The sequence below is a fragment of the Gossypium hirsutum genome, chromosome D02 (assembly GCF_007990345.1).
Source record: "Gossypium hirsutum isolate 1008001.06 chromosome D02, Gossypium_hirsutum_v2.1, whole genome shotgun sequence".
Lineage (NCBI taxonomy): Eukaryota > Viridiplantae > Streptophyta > Magnoliopsida > Malvales > Malvaceae > Gossypium > Gossypium hirsutum.
Genome location: NC_053438.1, coordinates 34528033 through 34548322, shown reverse-complemented (window position 1 = coordinate 34548322; position 20290 = coordinate 34528033). Strand labels below are relative to the sequence as shown.

At 38.0% G+C, this 20290-nt stretch overlaps 1 pseudogene; it reads left to right on the top strand.

Annotated features, from left to right (window-relative positions):
* The first annotated feature begins 1241 nt into the window (after positions 1-1241).
* On the top strand, positions 1242-18956 carry LOC121214543 (uncharacterized; annotated as a pseudogene).
* The last annotated feature ends 1334 nt before the right edge of the window (positions 18957-20290 follow it).

The following is a 20290-nucleotide window of genomic DNA, read 5'->3' as shown; positions in this document are numbered from 1 at the left end:
CGAGCCGCACGTATTGCCCGATTGTGAATGGGAGTAAAGGATAAAGAAAAACGAATAAAATGGATAGTTAATTTTGCGATAATTTGTGGGAATGGAGAAAATGGACTTAACTCTAGAAATGATTCAACACTAGAGAGTATCACCCCGATTTCTATTTGGTTAAGGTGGATTTGCGGAAGTATAGAATGGAACCTTGACCCACTATCAAGTATGATAGGAACCTTGGTATAACTTGAACGCCACACTTTGGGTGCAAAGTGATAAGTTCGGATAAGAAGAATGGGTTAACGCCACAAGGGTTACTTGATAAGTCAAACGAGTCTTTGGAGAACAATGAGAGTTGTAAACAATCTCACAAAATGTAAAAACATTAATTCAAGGTTCTTGATGCTTTACAATGAATTTTAACACATATTTATAGGCAAAACAAAAGGGTAGCCGAATGGGCAAAATTGGAAGCCAAATTCGGCCATGGTGCTTCCTCAATTTGTTCCATAAATTATGCATGATGTTGGCCAAATGCTTCCTTAAATTCTTCCATGAATTATGCATGATGTTGGTCAAATGCTTCCTCAAATTCTTCCATGAATTATGCATGATGTTGGTCAAATGCTTCCTCAAATTCTCCCATGAATTATGCATGATGTTGGTCAAATGCTTCCTTAATTTCATGCCGTTCACCTCCACATCAATTCGGCTTTTATGCATGTTGCAGTCCACCTCTTCTTTGCCGTCCATGTACGTTGTCCTAGCAAATTCAACAAATTTACTTAGCTTAAATCTCACACATTAATTCGGCTGAACCAAGAAATATTTAACTAAGACTCAAATTAAACTCAACAGCAACTAAGACAATTTAATTAATTATTTCAAAAAAATGAATAAGCTAAAAATGAGCTTGTTAAAAATTAAGCTGGAAGAGCTTGAAGTAAAGTGCACGGTTTGCTCATCTTGCTGGTCCATGAGTTTTCAAGTAGACTGGCCACGGATTCACCGCAAACCCGATCAACCAAAGTTGAAATTGTGTCTTTAAACTTCTTAGCCCTAGCTCTGGTAATAGGTCCTTTAGGCAGCTCGAGGGAAACATCGTTCGCACTTGATAACTCATGGGGCTCGATTGCATCAAGTTGTACCAACGATTGCAAAATCTCACACAAGGCAATCGAACTGTCGAGGACTACTATAAAGACATGGAAATCGCTATGATAAGAGCCGACGTGGAGGAGGATCGTGAAGCAACAATGGCGAGATTTTTAGCCGGCCTAAATCGAGATATTACCAATATCGTCGAGCTTCAACACTATGTAGAAGTTATGGACATGGTGCATATGGAAATAAAAGTTGAAAAACAATTGAAACGGAAAGGACCCACGCGGACATATCCAACGGCTTCTACCAACAAGTGGGCTCAAGGGACTAGCAAAGCTCCCAATCGGCCTAAGGAGCTTTTCGTTGCTACCAAACCCAATCAAGTAAGTGCCGATGCTAGCAAAAATAAAAACGAGGCTGTCTCGAATCATTCTCGCGATATCAAGTGTTTCAAGTGTCAAGGAAGAGGCCACATTGCGAGTCAATGTCCTAATCGACGAGTGATGGTGGTTCATTCAAATGGCAAGATTGAGTCCGAAGATGAACAAGAGGAGGAGCCTGAAATTCCCATGGAGGAAGGTGAAGAGCTCGAGCTGCCCGTTGAAGGAGAATTACTTGTTGTCAAAAGGAGTTTGAATATCCAAGTAGCCGAGGAAGAACAACAATGAGACAACATCTTTCACACTCGTTTCCATGTTTAAGGCAAGGTGTGTAGTTTAATTATTGACGGAGGTAGTTGCACCAATGTCGCAAGTTCTTTGCTGGTTGAAAAACTTGGTTTAGCTACCACAAAGCATCCAACTCCTTACAAGTTACAATGGCTAAATGACGGAGGCGAACTCAAGGTGACGAAGCAAGCAAGGGTGGCGTTTTCCATAGGCAAGTACCAAGATGAGGTGGTTTGTGATGTCGTACCAATGCACGCGGGACATTTGCTATTGGGGCGTCCTTGGAAATTTGACCGACGAGTAGTCCATGATGACTATACAAACTGATATTCATTTAAGCACCTTGGAAGGAATGTTACATTAGCTCCTCTCACACCGAAGCAAGTGCATGAAGACCAACTCAAGATGAAGCAATCTATTGAGCGAGAAAAAGAAAAAGAGAAAAACAAAAAGAGTGAAAAGAAAAAGAAAGAAAAGAATGAGGAGAGTGAGATAAAAACAAGAGTGACAAAAGAAAAAGAGCAAGAGTGTGAAAATAAAAAAATAAGTGTTTTTGCTAGAAAAAGAGAGATTCGAAAATTGATGTTGGCAAGGCAACCCATCTTTGTACTTATGTATAAAGAGTGTTTATTGGAAACTAACGAACTTGACAATACTTTGCCTACTCCTATCGTTTCTTTGTTGCAGGAATTCAGAGATGTTTTTCCTGGAGAAGTGCCAAATGGCCTACCTCCCATTCGAGGAATCGAGCACCAAATCAATTTTGTGCCCGGTGCTGCAATTCCAAATAGGCCAGCATATAGAAGTAATCTTGAGGAAATGAAGGAATTAGAAAAGCAAGTAGCCGAATTAATGGAGAAGGGCTACATCCGTGAAAGCTTAAGTCCGTGCGCGGTTCCGGTATTGTTGGTTCCTAAAAAGGATGGATCCTGGCGAATGTGCGTTGACTGCCGCGCTATCAACAAAATCACAATAAAATATCGCCATCCTATTCCCCGCCTCGACGACATGCTTGATGAACTTAGTGGAGCCCAATTGTTTTCGAAGATCGATTTAAAAAGTGGGTATCATCAAATTAGAATGCAGGAGGGAGACGAATGGAAAACTGCGTTCAAAACTAAATATGGTTTGTATGAATGGTTGGTAATGCCATTCGGACTTACCAACTGATATGACCCTGGTCAAGGATGCCCTTGATTTCAGCTTGAATTCAGCTCCTCAAGCTCCATTTAGCTTGGTTCAGCTCACCGAATTTTATTTTAGCTCACATGAGCTTAATTCAGCTCGTTTGAGCTTGGTTTAAATTCAATTCAGCTCATTATTAGCTCTTTAGCTAAATTAACTTTATTTGCTGGAGTTTTAGACCATTTAAATAAGCATGTAAATAAGTTTCATTACAGCTTTTAAATATGTCTTAATTTATTACAAGTGTTTAATATGTCTTGATTTGGCTGAATTAAAGGTGTCTAGATGTCATTTAATTTGTCTAAATTATTACATGTTTTAATTTTGTCCAGCCGAATTTATGTGTCATGTTTATTAATATTCAAGTTGTCACAATGTTAATTAGGATGTTCACATTATGTTTTAATTAAGTTCATTTGTCTTATGTAGGTGCACCCGAATTTGAAGATACATTGGGCAGATTCATGCATGTAGATTCAATGAATGTGAAGGTACATCCCTTTGGACGGCACATGCATGTAAGGAATTAATGCAAAGTGCATGCATAGAAAGGTTCAATGGACGGCAATCAAGAGGCATTTGCATGTTCATGATGGTCATTCATGTATTTGAAGATTCATGGATCAAATTAATGATGGACCATGCATTGGACGGTTCATGTATTGATCATGTGTTCACACCTTGTGTTCACACCATGATGACCATTCAGTTGGATGTTCACACACAAGAGTCTACTCAAGCTCCTTGTTCACACCAAGTTTGATCTTTCATGAAGCCTCATTTAATTAAGCCACTCATGGTGAAACAACATGAATTAAAGGCTCCATTAAAGGAGTTAGCCGAATCTAGCCATGCATGCATGAAGAACATTTATCCAAGTACATCAATGCATATTCATGAAGCTAACCACTCACCTCCCATTCGGCCGAACATGGACAAGAACATCATTGGACATTTTTCTAGAAGTTTCATGTTTTAATTAGGTACATTACTTAATTGTTAAGTTCATGAATGGACTATTCGGCTAGCATAAGATACTAGTATAAATAGTTGGTTATTTTCAATTGTAAGGGACTTTTTGCCAAATTTCTGAATGAAACATAATTTTAGTGAGAAATTCACTCTCTTTATTCTCCAAAGCTCAAATTGACTTATCTTCAACGAGTGGCGTCAATCTGACTTTGTTCGAACTTATCACCCATTGGTGTGGCGTTCTTCATACCGTAGGTTCCTATTTTGCTAAATAGAGGGTCTCGGTTTTTATCCTATTTCCATTTCTTTCTTTGAAACCTTAAGCCCGGGTCCTTATTTGATAATAAGGGTTCGATCTTGTTTCATCGAGTTACCCAGCAAACAACAACCCATCAAACTCCTTTGTTCCTAAAGCCATCCAACTTCAAACACCAAGACTTGAATTTGATTCAATTCCGACACTACCTAATTTCGATCGGGAAAGATTACGACTCGTCTTTACATCCTAAACGAGCTCGTATCACCAACGCTCCTAGTACTTTCATGCGTCTCATGAATTATGTTTTACGTTCGTTCATTGGGAAATTCTGTGTTGTGTATTTTGATGATATTTTAGTCTATAGCAAGAGCTTGGAAGATCATATTCAACATCTACGTGCCGTGCTTGAAGTCTTGCGAAAAGAGGTACTCTATGCCAATTTAAAGAAATGTTCTTTTTGCACTAATGAAGTTGTTTTTCTAGGCTTTGTGGTAAGTGCTCGTGGATTAGAAGTTGACCAAGAAAAGGTCAAGGCGATCAACGAATGGCCGCGTCCAACGAACATCAGCCAAGTGAGGAGTTTTCACGGGTTGGCAAGCTTCTATCGAAGGTTTGTGCCTAATTTTAGTTCTGTAGCTGCCCCCTTGACAGGTATAATTAAGAAAAATTCTCCTTTTGTGTGGACTGATGAACAAGAAAATTCTTTTAATAAGCTTAAAGAATGTCTAACTAATGCACCATTGTTGTCTTTACCTGATTTTAACAAAACATTCGAGATAGAGTGTGATGCTTCAGGTATCGGCATTGGCGCTGCTTTGATGCAAGATGGACGGCCTATTGCAGACTTTAGTGAAAAGCTTAACGGAGCTACGTTGAATTATCCAACATATGATAAGGAACTATATGCATTGGTCTGAGCTCTCGAAACATGGCAACACTATTTATGGCCGAAGGAATTCGTAATTCATTCGGGCCACGAGGCTCTAAAGCATTTGAAGGGACAACCAAGCTCAATAAACGTCATGCCAAGTGGGTGGAGTATTTGGAGTCGTTTCCGTACGTGATCAAGTATAAAAAGGGTAAGAAAAATGTTGTAGCCAACGCCCTATCACGAAGGTACGCACTTGTCAATTTAATGGATTCTAAATTGCTTGGTTTTGAATTTATCAAAGATCTTTATAAATCCGATGCTGACTTTGGTGAAATTTATGAGTCTTGTTCGCATGGTGCTTGTGAAAAGTACTTTCAGCATGAGGGCTATTTATTTCGTGAAGGCAAGCTTTGTGTGCCTCAAAGTTCTGTGAGAAACGTCCTTGTAGAAGAAGCTCATAGCGGAGGACTTATGGGCCACTTCGGAATTGCTAAAACTTTAGCAATATTGCATGAACATTTCTATTGGCCCAAAATGAAACGTGACGTAATAAGGAAATGTGATCGTTGCATCACTTGTAAGAAGGCAAAGTCACGAATCAAACCGCATGGTTTATACACCCCGTTGCCTATTCCTGATGTTCCGTGGGTAGACATTTCAATGGACTTCGTTCTGGGCCTTCCAAGAACCAAAAGAGGGAGAGATTCAATATTTGTTGTTGTAGACCGTTTTTCAAAAATGGCCCATTTTATACCTTGTAATAAAACTGATGATGCTACTAACGTTGCTAGTCTGCTTTTCAAGGAAGTTGTTAGGTTGCATGGAATCCCTGAACCATTGTCTCCGATCGCGACACAAAGTTTCTAAGTCATTTTTGGAGGACATTGTGGGGGAAATTGGGCACCAAACTTCTATTTTCGACGACATGCCACCCTCAAACGGATGGCCAAACTGAAGTAGTCAACCGTGTGCTATCAACTTTGCTTCGAGCTATTTTGAAAAAGAATTTGAAGATGTGGGAAGATTGCTTACCTCATGTGGAGTTCGCATACAATCGAACTGTTCATTCTGCTACGAAATTTTCTCCTTTTGAGGTAGTATACGGTTTTAACCCCATTACTCCTCTTGATTTGATTCCTATGCCTTCTAATGAATTAGTACATGTAGATGGCAAAAAGAAGGCCGAATTTGTTAAACAATTGCACAAAAATGTTAAGGATAATATTGAGAGGAGAACCGAACAATATGTTCGAGGGGCAAATAAAGGGCGCAAACGAGTCGTGTTCGAACCCGGTGACTTGATGCAACCTTAGCCCGGGAAATTACTACCGAATCCATTGAGCTGCCACGAGGACCAATAACTCGATCACGAGCTAAGAAATTTCAAAATGCAATAGCAAGCTATGTGGAACGAGCTTGGAAAGAGGGAGTGGCCGGATTTGATAGTCGTGCTTCAAACCGTTCAAAAGGCGTTACTTGCAATTTATTGCAAGCTGAATTTGTTTCTTTTAATTAACTTGTTTTAGTTTAATAAATAAGTTGCTGATCAATTAATTTAACTTATCTTAAAGTTTTAATACATGAGTTTGTTATTGAACTTTATTAAATAAGATGCTTCTTAATTGATCTAGTTCCTAGGATTATTTATTGATGCATAAATTAAGTTCTTTAAATTATGCTTCTTTAATTAAACTAGTTGCTGGAATAATTATTGCATATATGTTTTAGTTCATTTATTTAAGTAAGTTTAATATGTGTTATGATTAATAAGTGTTTTAATGTGTTTAATAAACTCATTTTAATGTGTTTATTGCAGGTGACTTTTTAGCTTATAGTGGTTACAATTCAAGGCTGTTACACATTTAATAAGTGGCTGTTCAAGTTCTTTTGAGTTACAATTAAAGGGGCTGTTAAAAAAAGGAGCTTAAAGATCATTAAAAGGAGTTTTTAAAGAGCATTTTATGCCCTTTAAAATTCAGCAGCAACTCTTCCACTTCCAGCCTTTTTTGGAGCTTTTAAGAGAAATTAATCAAGCCTTTGAATGTCATTAAGGAGCTGGTAAGAGATGGTGTCTATTCAACTAGCCAAGGACAACTCAAGAGTCATTTTCTAAGCCATTAAAGACATTCAAATCAGCTGAATTAAAATGATTTTATGGAAGGAGTTATTTGGTTCAAAGAATAAGAAAAGACATCAGTTTTTTATGGCACATTAAGTGGATGTTTTTGACCATTCGGTTACCTTGTTCTAGCATTATAAATAGATGTAATCAGCCATAGAGGGAACAACTTTTTGCTGAATATAGATGAAATATTTGAATTGTGAGCTATCCAATTCTCTTTGTTCTTTCGGAATTGATTTGACTTATCAAGCATAGCTTGTGGCGTCCATCTTTTCTTTGTTGCTGAACTTATCACCTTTGGTGTGGCGTTCAATATACCTTTGGTTCCTATCATAGTTATAGTGGGTCAAGGTTCCTTTCCTGTTTCCTTTAACCGAAAACACCTAAAGACCATTTTGAGATTCGGGTCAACAATTCGTTATTGTTGTTTCATTTTCGGTCTTAGCCAATTAATTTGTTATTGTTTCCTCTTTATTTTGTTTATTACCTTTGTTTGAAGCCATTATCTCTATTTTGTTTCATTTTAAAACCGAAACGAATCCATCCTTACTCAATTCACGATTGGGCAACACATACGACTCAAAACATCACGAGACGAGTTCGTATCAAATTGGTATCAGAGCTAGCGAATTTGGAGTAAGAATCGACATTGTCGGTAATACGGTATAGTAGTTTCTTCAAAAAAAATTCAAAAAAAAAAATTTTGGTTTCCATTCAAACTCAAGAGATTGGATATCAAGTTGAAAAAAAAAATTCGTGAAAAAAAAATTCGTGAAAAAAAGAAGAAGCTAGTTTTGAAATTTTGTTGTTGTTTGCTGCCCAAATTATAGTTATTACTACCTTCTACTATTTCGCCACATCCAACCTTTCATTTCTTGATTCAAGCCTACTTTCCTTTGTCCTACAATATTCTTACCAAGCCCAAACATCAAGGTTGTAAGCCGACCCACAACAACTGCTTTTTAAGTTTAAATAATTCCTAAGAACTTAGAGAGGAGGAGTGAGTGGAAAGAGGCAAGAGAGTGGTGAGTTTATTCGAGAGTATAAAAGCCAAGGAAGTGAGATTTCTTTGTGAGTGGATAGTGAGATTCTTTGTTGTGAGTTCATTTTAAAAAAAAATATGTCACGAAGTCCGGAAAGAAATCAAAATGTGGAAGGAGGGTTCCGTCGCGTAAGAAATGTTGGAGGAGGAGTGCCAGATCTTACCCTTCAAGCAATTATGCGAGAGATGGAGCGATTATTTGATAGAAAACTTAAACCAATTGAAGATCGATTATATTGAGTCGAGAGACGAGAACAACGTGAGATGACTCCGGAAGATGCAAGACAAGAGCGAGAACGTCCAATTCAAGATCCTTATGAAGCAAGTGGACAAGAAAGTGATCTGATACGACCCGCCCCCGGGAACGGCTATTGTTTCAGCCTACAAGCGAGGCTCATTGTGTTTGCAAGCTGGACGTAGCTCAATTTTATTTTGTGGCGCTTCAATTAGCTTGTTTCCAGCTCTTTACAACCTCAATGAGCTCGAACTAGCTCAATAAACTCATTTTAGTTTCTTTTAGTTTTGCATTTTTTTTATTTTGCTGGAATAAATTTTAGTTAATTTAGTTTAAGCTAATTAACTAATTTAACTAGGTGTTAATTGTGCCTTTAAGTCATTTAATGTGTCTTATTATTTTCGGCATTAATAAGTTGAGTTAATTAATTTGTCTTGATCTAGTTAAATTAAAGATGTCTTGATTTTATTTAGCTTGTCTAAATTTATACATGCATTAAATCTGTCCAGCCGAATTTATGTGTCATGTTTATTAATATTCAAGTTGTCACAATGATAATTAGGATGTTCACATTATGTTTTTAATTAAGTTCATTTGTGTTATGTAGGTGCACCCGAATTTGAAGATACATTGGGCAGATTCATGCATGTAGATTCAATGAATGTGAAGGTGCATGTGCAGCTGATTTAATGCATTAAAGTTGATTAATTTTAGTGTTTTTCAAGGCAACTATTCGGCCAAAAGTGTCCAAGTTGTTCATCCCTCCAAGCTTGGCCGATTCTCTTCTCAAGGGAGCATAAAGGCTATTCACACCATGGCTGTTCGGTTCAGCCATGTTCACACCATGGGGACTCTTCAAAACCTTCCATTCACACCCCAAAAAGGCTGCTCAAGTCCTCTTTTAATGCTGGTCGTTTTTCATCAAGAGTTGCCTAATGAATGAGTCAATTAAACTCATTAGGTGAACTTGGCTGCTACATGAATCTCCGAAATTCATTTGATCAATTTGGAAGCTTTAATTTTTGGTCACCATTCAGCCGAATCTACATTGGCCAATATACATGGATTTAAGCTGAATTTATTTCAATGTTTGCTTAGATATTAAGTCTTGAACTTGTCTATTCGGCTACTAGTCACTCAAGCTATAAATAGTTGCTGAATTTCTTGTAAAAGGACTTTTTGCCAAATTTCTGAATGAAATATAATTTTAGTGAGAAATTCACTCTCTTTATTCTCCAAAGCTCAAATTGACTTATCTTCAACGAGTGGCGTCAATCTGACTTTGTTCGAACTTATCACCCATTGGTGTGGCGTTCTTCATACCGTAGGTTCCTATTTTGCTAAATAGAGGGTCTCGGTTTTTATCCTATTTCAATTTCTTTCTTTGAAACCTTAAGCCCGGGTCCTTATTTGATAATAAGGGTTCGATCTTGTTTCATCGAATTACCCAGCAAACAACAACCCATCAAACACCTTTGTTCCTAAAGCCATCCAATTTCAAACACCAAGACTTGAATTTGATACAATTCCGACACTACCTAATTTCGATCGGGAAAGATTATGGCTCGTCTTTACATCCGAAACGAGCTCGTATCAGTTGGTATCAGAGCTAGCTAAATTAGGTACGTAAATCGTAGCTTCAAAAAAAAAAAGTTAAAAAAAAAGTTTCAAAAAAAAAAATCCGAAAAAAAAAGAAGAAAAAAAAATTGCAAAAAAAAAAAATTGCATACGGTCTAGGTGCGTACGAAAAGAACGTGAAATATCCGTAAAAAAAAAAAAAAAAAAGAGTCTGGAAACACTTCAACAAAAATTTTTTCGAAATCATATTATACACCCTTTTATACCCCTTTGAGTGAAATTTCACACTATTAAAAAAAAAAATTTTCAATTCGTGAATTCATTTTATACGCCACATCTTTAAACCTTTCTTTCTTTCGAGCCTACCCTAAACCATACGATTTTCCCTTGTTTAGCCTTTGAAGTCGACCCACAAGTGGGATAAGTCTAAGGTAGCTTTTTAGAATATTGAGAGTTGGATTTGAGAGGTAAAAGGCAAGAGAGTACATCAAGAAAAAGCCATTAAAGAGTGTAAACACGAGTGGAGTGCCGAATTATTTTTTTCTTTTTGAGTGAATTGTGAGTTTTTGTTGAGAGGTTATAATTTCATATATCAAGAAATCCTACAATAAACATGGCAGAAAGGCAACCTGTTCGAAATGTGCCGGACTTGAATTTGCAAGCATTGCTACGCGAGGTGGAACGATTGTTCGATCAAAAGTTAGAATCGATTCAAGATAGACTTGATCGTGTGGAAGGAAGAGCCCAACGAAGGAGAACTCCCTTAAGCCCTCCAAGAAATCGAGGACGACAATCTGATTTAGATGATGAATCTTTCGAGTCGATTGAACACGAAAGTGATCAAGGGTCCAATGCGAATGTTCAACGAAGAGGCCAACGCAACCGAGGCCAACGAAATCGAGGGAGGTTCGATGATGACTTGAAAAGCATTAAGTTGTCAATCCCTTCATTCCAAGGCCGATCGGATCCCGAAGCTTATCTCGAGTGGGAGAAAAAGATCGAGCTTATATTTGAATGCCATAACTATTCTGAGGCCAAGAAAGTTAAGTTGGCTGCTATCGAATTTTCGGACTACGCAATGGTGTGGTGGGACCAACTTACAACTAGCCGAAGGCGAAATGGCGAGCGTCCTATCCAAACATGGTCCGAGATGAAGGCTGTAATGCGACGACGTTTCATCCCTTCGTACTACCATCGGGAGTTGTACCAGAAACTTCAAAATCTTACACAAGGGACGAGAAGCGTGGAGGATTACTTCAAGGAGATGGAAGTGGCCATGATTCGAGCGGATGTGGAGGAAGATCGAGAGGCAACTATGGCTCGTTTCTTAGCCGGACTTAACCGTGAAATTGCCAACATAGTTGAGTTGCAACACTACGTAGAGATCGTCGATATGGTTCACATGGCGATCAAGGTCGAAAAGCAACTCAAAATGAAAGGAGCCGTACGTGGTTATTCCTCTTCGAATGCATCTAAGTGGAACCAAGGGGCAAGTAAGAATGTTTCAACAAATCAATCAAAAGAAACTGTGGTGCCCATGAAGTCCAACAAGTCTGTGGCTGAATCTAGCAAAGGTAAGGCCATTGAAAATACTCAATCCCGAACACGTGATATTAAGTGTTTTAAATGCTAAGGGAGAGGGCACATCGCAAGCCAATGCCCAAATCGTAACACAATGATCATGCTTCCCAATGGTGAGATTGAATCGGAGGATGAAGTAGACAAAAACGAAGAAGAAGTTCAACATCCATCCGAAAATGAAGATGAAGTAGAATTTGCTGTTGAAGGTGAAATGCTCATTGTTAAAAGAAGTCTTAGTGCACAAAGCTCTATAGGTGAACCACAACGCGAGAATTTGTTTCATACCCGATGTTATGTTAATGGAAGGGTTTGTAGCGTTGTGATCGATGGCGGGAGTTGCACAAATGTTGCAAGCACACTTATGATCAAGAAGTTGTCTTTGCCGACCCTTAAGCACCCAAGTCCCTATAAGATGCAATGGCTCAATGAAGGAGTCGAACTTAAGGTAACCAAACAAGCCTTGATTTCCTTTTCAATTGGAAAGTACCAAGACGAGATTTTGTGCGACGTTGTGCCCATGCATGCGGGCCATTTACTGCTTGGGAGGCCGTGGCAATTTGATCGGCGAGTCAAGCACGATGGGTTTTCTAACCAATATTCGTTCAAGCACAAGGGCAAAAATATCACTTTGGCCCCATTGTCTCCACAACAAGTGATGGAAGATCAACAACGATTAAAGCAATCTTTGGAAGAATTGAATGAACAAAAAAAGAAATTGAGAGAGAGTGAAAAAGAAAAGAATCTAGATTGTGAGAAAAACAAGATCAAAGAAAAAGAAAGTGAAAGAAATTTGAGTGAGAGAAAGAAAAATGTTTTGATTAATCGTTGTCTTCCTATCTCTTCATTTTTTCAGGTTAAACCAAGCAAGGAATTACGATTACATTATATTCCTGAGAAGAGAAGGTTCATATTGCGAGGGAATGGTAAAACTGATCTTCAAATCCCTAATTTCAAGGATAAACAAGGTTTGATTTCTGAAAAACTAAAAACATCTCTGTTTTGCTCAAGAAGTGATGATGTTCGTGACTATGATGAGTTTGATGAAGAAGTGAAAGGTTGTTGGCCATTGTTAAATTTAAATGTGCAAAACTTGATTCTATTTAGTGATCTTGTTTGTTTGGGCCGACTAATACTTGTCCTACATATTGGCTCAAATGAATTATTATCGACTTGTGGTTACTCTTTAAAATCATTTTCTTCATTGGATGAGACTTTGCATGGTAAAGGTGTGATAAATCAATTTAATTGTTTGAATCACGAGTGTTTGAATCCTTTTGATCAAGTGTGGGTTGGGATATGTGTTTATTTGAATGAACTGTTCATATTTGAAGAATTATTTCCCATGACTAGGTCATTGATGAAATTGGAAAATCCATTTGGAAAGGTAAGGCTTATCTATATTCTTGAATTCGACAATAGCTTATCTGCTCCAATTGTGATTGAAAATTTGGTAAGAGTTTGCAAGTTTTTAGTTCATCGTGTCATTCATAATTTTCTTTATTGTGTAGGTGACACCTTGAAGTGGCTTTGCCCTAAAGAGGGAGGGCAAGTAACTAATCGGTGTTATTTTCAATCTATTCATGAATTTCAGGTTGTTGGGCATAAGTTTGTTAAATTTAACAACCAAGGGGGCTTTGTTAAGGAAGGATATTTCGCGAGCAAATGGCCCGATTTGGGGACAAATCGCTTTAAAGAGGGAGGGGATGATACGACCCGCCCCCGGGAACGGCTATTGTTTCAGCCTACAAGCGAGGCTCATTGTGTTTGCAAGCTGGACGTAGCTCAATTTTATTTTGTGGCGCTTCAATTAGCTTGTTTCCAGCTCTTTACAACCTCAATGAGCTCGAACTAGCTCAATAAACTCATTTTAGTTTCTTTTAGTTTTGCATTTTTTTTATTTTGCTGGAATAAATTTTAGTTAATTTAGTTTAAGCTAATTAACTAATTTAACTAGGTGTTAATTGTGCCTTTAAGTCATTTAATGTGTCTTATTATTTTCGGCATTAATAAGTTGAGTTAATTAATTTGTCTTGATCTAGTTAAATTAAAGATGTCTTGATTTTATTTAGCTTGTCTAAATTTATACATGCATTAAATCTGTCCAGCCGAATTTATGTGTCATGTTTATTAATATTCAAGTTGTCACAATGATAATTAGGATGTTCACATTATGTTTTTAATTAAGTTCATTTGTGTTATGTAGGTGCACCCGAATTTGAAGATACATTGGGCAGATTCATGCATGTAGATTCAATGAATGTGAAGGTGCATGTGCAGCTGATTTAATGCATTAAAGTTGATTAATTTTAGTGTTTTTCAAGGCAACTATTCGGCCAAAAGTGTCCAAGTTGTTCATCCCTCCAAGCTTGGCCGATTCTCTTCTCAAGGGAGCATAAAGGCTATTCACACCATGGCTGTTCGGTTCAGCCATGTTCACACCATGGGGACTCTTCAAAACCTTCCATTCACACCCCAAAAAGGCTGCTCAAGTCCTCTTTTAATGCTGGTCGTTTTTCATCAAGAGTTGCCTAATGAATGAGTCAATTAAACTCATTAGGTGAACTTGGCTGCTACATGAATCTCCGAAATTCATTTGATCAATTTGGAAGCTTTAATTTTTGGTCACCATTCAGCCGAATCTACATTGGCCAATATACATGGATTTAAGCTGAATTTATTTCAATGTTTGCTTAGATATTAAGTCTTGAACTTGTCTATTCGGCTACTAGTCACTCAAGCTATAAATAGTTGCTGAATTTCTTGTAAAAGGACTTTTTGCCAAATTTCTGAATGAAATATAATTTTAGTGAGAAATTCACTCTCTTTATTCTCCAAAGCTCAAATTGACTTATCTTCAACGAGTGGCGTCAATCTGACTTTGTTCGAACTTATCACCCATTGGTGTGGCGTTCTTCATACCGTAGGTTCCTATTTTGCTAAATAGAGGGTCTCGGTTTTTATCCTATTTCAATTTCTTTCTTTGAAACCTTAAGCCCGGGTCCTTATTTGATAATAAGGGTTCGATCTTGTTTCATCGAATTACCCAGCAAACAACAACCCATCAAACACCTTTGTTCCTAAAGCCATCCAATTTCAAACACCAAGACTTGAATTTGATACAATTCCGACACTACCTAATTTCGATCGGGAAAGATTATGGCTCGTCTTTACATCCGAAATGAGCTCGTATCATGATCACTCATCTGCCCAAAGTGTACGACGTCGAGGCCGTCAACGACAACGAGGTCCTAGAGATCGTGAACGACCAGATGACAATCTTAAGAATATCAAGATGACAATTCCACCATCCCAAGGTAAGAATGACCCTGAAGCTTATTTGGAGTGGGAAAAGAAGATTGAGCTTGTTTTTGATTGCCACAACTATTCGGAGAGTAAAAAGGTGAAACTCGCGGCAATTGAGTTTTCTGATTATGCCATAGTGTGGTGGGACCAGCTTGTAACTAGTCAACGACGAAATGGTGAAAGACCCATCTCTACTTGGGGAGAAATGAAATCAGTCATGCGGAAAAGATTTATTCCATCATACTACCATCGAGATCTTTATCAACGACTTCAAAACCTTACTCAAGGAAATAGAAGTGTTGAAGATTATTATAAGGAGATGGAGATAGCGATGATTCGAGCTGATATCGAGGAGGATCGAGAGGCAACCATGGCTAGGTTCCTTACGGGTTTAAACAGTGACATTGCCAACATAGTTGAACTACAACACTATGTTGAAGTGATGGACATGGTTCACATGGCGATTAAGGTTGAAAAGCAACTTAAGCGAAAAGGAGTTAGTAGACCCTATGCCAATTCTTCAACCAACAAATGGAATCAAGGAGTCAACAAACCCCCTGTTAGAACAAAAGAGCAGACTGTAGCAGTTAAATCAAATCAACCCATTGGAGAGACAAGTCGAAATAAAAATGAGCAAGCGCCAAATCGCACGAGAGACATAAGATGTTTCAAGTGTCAAGGCCGAGGGCACATAGCTAGTCAATGTCCCAATCGACGAATTATGGTGATAAGAGCTGATGGAGAAGTTGAGTCGGAGGAAGAGGATGAAAATGAACCTGAAATGCCATCCGATGATGAAGATTTAGAGTTACCCGTTGAAGGAGAAATTCTTGTGGTGAAGCGTAGCCTCAGTATTCAAAGTGTTGAAACTAATCAACAAAGGGAGAATATTTTTCACACTCGATGCCACATTCAAGGCAAGGTATGTAGTATGATCATTGATGGTGGTAGTTGTACTAATGTAGCTAGTATTATGTTGGTGGAAAAGCTAGGTTTGGCTACAACTAAACATCCAACTCTATACAAGTTGCAATGGCTAAATGATGGAGGTGAGCTGAAAGTAACAAAACAAGCTGTGGTGGCATTTTCTATTGGAAAGTACCAAGATGAAGTGGTGTGCGATGTAGTTCCTATGCATGCGGGACATCTACTTTTGGGACGTCCATGGCAGTTTGATAGGCGCATGATCTATGATGGTTATACAAATCGCTATACATTCAAGCATCGAGGCAAGAATGTAACTTTAGCGCCATTGACTCCAAGGCAAGTGTACCAAGATCAATTGAAGTTGAAGGAAAAGATTGAAAAAGAGAGAGACAAGAAAAATGAAAAAAAAGAAAGAAAAAATTGAGGGAGTGGAGGTAAAAGTACGAGAGGAACAAGAAAGTCAAAAAGAAATTGAGAGTGGTAAAATGAGCGTATTTGCGAGAGAAAAAGAGATAAGAAAATCATTGTTGTTGCATCAACCCGTACTTGTACTTATGTACAAGGAATGCTTATTTGATGCTAATGAACTTGATAATTCTTTACCTTTGTCTATTGTTTCTTTGCTTCAGGAATTCAAAGACGTTTTCCCGGAAGATGTGCCAAGTGGATTGCCTCCTTTTCGAGGTATTGAACACCAAATAGACTTTATTCCCGGAGCTACAATTCCAAATCGACCAGCTTATCGAAGCAACCCAGAGGAAACTAAAGAGTTGCAACGACAAGTGGCGGAATTAATGGAAAAAGGCTATATACGGGAGAGTTTAAGTCCATGTGCGGTTCCCGTTCTGTTGGTGCCTAAAAAAGATGGTTCATGGAGGATGTGCGTAGATTGCCGAGCTATCAACAAAATTACCGTCAAATACCGACATCCCATTCCTAGACTTGATGATATGTTAGACGAGCTTAGTGGAGCAAAATTGTTCTCTAAGATTGATCTGAAAAGCGGGTATCATCAAATTCGTATGCGGGAGGGGGACGAGTGGAAGACTGCGTTTAAGACTAAATACGGTTTGTATGAGTGGTTAGTGATGCCTTTTGGCCTCACCAATGCACCGAGTACTTTCATGAGGTTGATGAACCACGTTTTGAGGTCATTCATTGGTCGTTTTTGCGTAGTTTATTTTGATGATATTTTAATTTACAGCAAATCATTAACTGAACATCTTGAACATTTGCATGCTATTTTGAAGGTTTTACGAAAGGAAGTATTGTATGCAAACCTTAAGAAATGAAACTTTTGTACTGACAAAGTTGTTTTTCTAGGTTTTGTTGTAAGTGCGAATGGATTAGAGGTGGACCAAGAGAAGATTAAAGCAATACAAGAATGGCCACGACCGAATAACATCAGCCAAGTTAGAAGCTTTCATGGCCTTGCAAGCTTCTATAGGAGGTTTGTACCGAATTTTAGCACTCTTGCTGCCCCATTAACCGGTATTATAAAAAAAATTCACCTTTTATTTGGTCTGATGAACAAGAATCTGCTTTTGTTAAAATCAAAGATTGCTTGACTAATGCTCGACTTTTATGTTTGCCGAATTTTAACAAAATTTTTGAGGTAGAATGTGATGCTTCTGGAATAGGAATAGGTGCGGTTTTAACGCAAGATGGGCGACCGGTGGCTTATTTTAGCGAGAAACTTAATGGAGCTACGCTCAATTATCCCACATATGACAAAGAAATGTACGCATTGATACGTGTATTAGAAACATGGCAGCATTACCTTTGGCCTAAGGAGTTCGTTATACACACGGACCATGAGGCTTTGAAGCATTTGAGAGGGAAAACTAAGCTTAACAAACGACATGCAAAATGGGTAGAATTCTTAGAATCCTTTCCACATGTGATTAAGTATAAGCAAGGTAAGGAAAATATCGTTGTAGATGCTTTATCGCGAAGGTTTGCTCTTTTAAATTATTTGGATGTTAAGTTACTTGGTTTTGCTTATTTAAAGGAATTATATGCTGATGATTCTGATTTTGGAGAAGTTTACAAGTTATGTGTGCAAGGTACGTATGACAGGTACTATCAGCAAGATGGATTCCTATTTCGAGAAAATAAGTTGTGCATACCCCAAGGATCAACTAGAAATTTGCTGGTTCATGAAGCACATAGTGGGGGAAATGGGACATTTTGGTATTACCAAAACTTTGGCCGTTCTTCAAGAACACTTTTATTGGCCAAAGATGAAACGAGATGTGGCTAAAGTGTGCAATCGCTGTATTGTTTGCAAGAAGGCGAAATCAAGGGTCCAGCCACATGGACTCTATACTCCATTACCGATTCTAGAAATGCCATGGATGGATATTTCTATGGACTTTGTTTTGGGTCTTCCTAGAACAAAGAATGGCAAAGATTCTATGTTTGTTGTAGTTGATCGGTTTTCAAAAATGGCTCATTTCATTGCATGTAACAAAACTGACGATGCTTTAAATGTTGCCAATCTATTTTTTAGGGAGATTGTACGATTGCATGGAATTCCAAGAACCATTGTTTCGAATCGAGACACTAAATTTCTCAGCCACTTTTGGAGGACTTTATGGGGAAAGATTGGAACTAAGCTATTATTTTCCACAAGTCATCCCCAAACTGATGGCCAAACAGAGGTTGTTAATAGAGTTCTGTCAACACTACTGCGGGCCATTATACGTAAGAATTTAAAAACTTGGGAGGAGTGTCTACCTCACATTGAATTTGCATACAATCTATCGGTACATTCAGCTACCAAGTTTTCACCATTTGAGGTAGTGTATGGATTTAATCCCTTAACTCTATTGGATTTATTGCCTTTACCTTTTGATAAATTGGTGCATGTAGATGGAAAGAAAAAGGCAGATTTTGTGAAACAATTACATCAGCGAGTTAGGGATAATATTAACGAAGAACGGAGCAATATGCACATCAAGTTAACAAGGGCCGTAAATGAGTAATATTTGAACCTGGTGATTGGGTTTGGATTCACATGCGCAAGGAGAGATTTCCCGTTCAAAGACGATCCAAACTATTACCACGAGGAGATGGACCTTTTCAAGTCTTGGAGAGAATTAATGATAATGCTTATAAGTTAGATTTACCTGGTGAGTATGGGGTTAGTGCTACTTTTAATGTTGCTGATTTATCTCTTTTCCATGTAGGTGACGATTTGGGAGCAAATCGCCTCGAAGAGGGGGGGAATTGATACGACCATGCCCCAGGCACACTTTTGGATCAGCTCCCTAAGCATTGTTTGCAAATCCATGCGAGCTGAATTAGTTCAATTTCATTTCGTTAAGCTCTGTTTAGCTCGTTTCCAGCTCACTCGAGCTCAAGTCAACTCACTCAAGCTCAATTCAGCTCAATCTTAACCCAATGAGCTTATTTTTAGCTTTCTTTAGCTTGCATTTATTTTGCTGAAATAAACCATTTAATTTGTCATTAGTTAAATTAGTTGTTTATCTTAAGTTAGTTAATTTGTTAAAATCTGGACAAATAATTAATTATGATGTTTTAAATATGTCTAAAATTGTTAATATGTATGGTCAAATTTAATGTGCAAATTATTGAGTTCATATGCTGCTAATTTAATGTGTTTGAAATGCATTTAACTTGCTGATTTAATTTGCTGCAGGTTCATGAACGGATTGGTGCAATGTATGGGAGTGTGCATGCACAATTGAGGTTCAATGGATGGCATTTAAAGGAGCACATGCATTTGGGACGTTCATGCAAGAGGGAGTTGCTGAAAGTTCATGTATTTGAAGATTCATGGATCATATTTATGGGGGAAAATACATGGGACGTTTCATGCATGATTCATGCATTTTCAAGATGACCATTCAAGTATTTTAGGCACATTAATGCCTCATTCAGCCAAGGGAGATGTAGGATCATTAAAGAGCTGCACATTCATGGAATTATGGAGATTCTTCAAGGCTAAGGATGCATGAACGCATCAAGTGAAGTATCATGATGGTTCGGCCAATTCATGTACCATCTTCAAGCATGAACTGGATTTTAATGCTATTTGTGTGAACATGTTAAATACCTGTGTGAACAGAATTTAAGTTGCCGAATATCAATAGGCATTTTAGGCTTATAAATAGCTTACTTGTTTATTGTAAAAGGTTACAGAATTTGATCAATTAAACTTAATATAACTTTTGTTCTTGTGAGGTTACCTCCTCTCTTCTTTTGTTCGAGTCTCGAAGTGACTTATCTAGCTTGCTAGTGGTGTCAATCCGAACTCCATTGAACTTATCACCGAATCGGTGTGGCGTTCAACCATATTTTTATACCTTTGGTTCTTACCTCTATATAGGTATTGGGTCAAGGTTCGCTTCTATCCTTCCACAAATTTCACCTTAAGCAATATAAGACTCGGGCAATACTTTTTAGTATTGAACATTCTTGACGTTTAAGTTT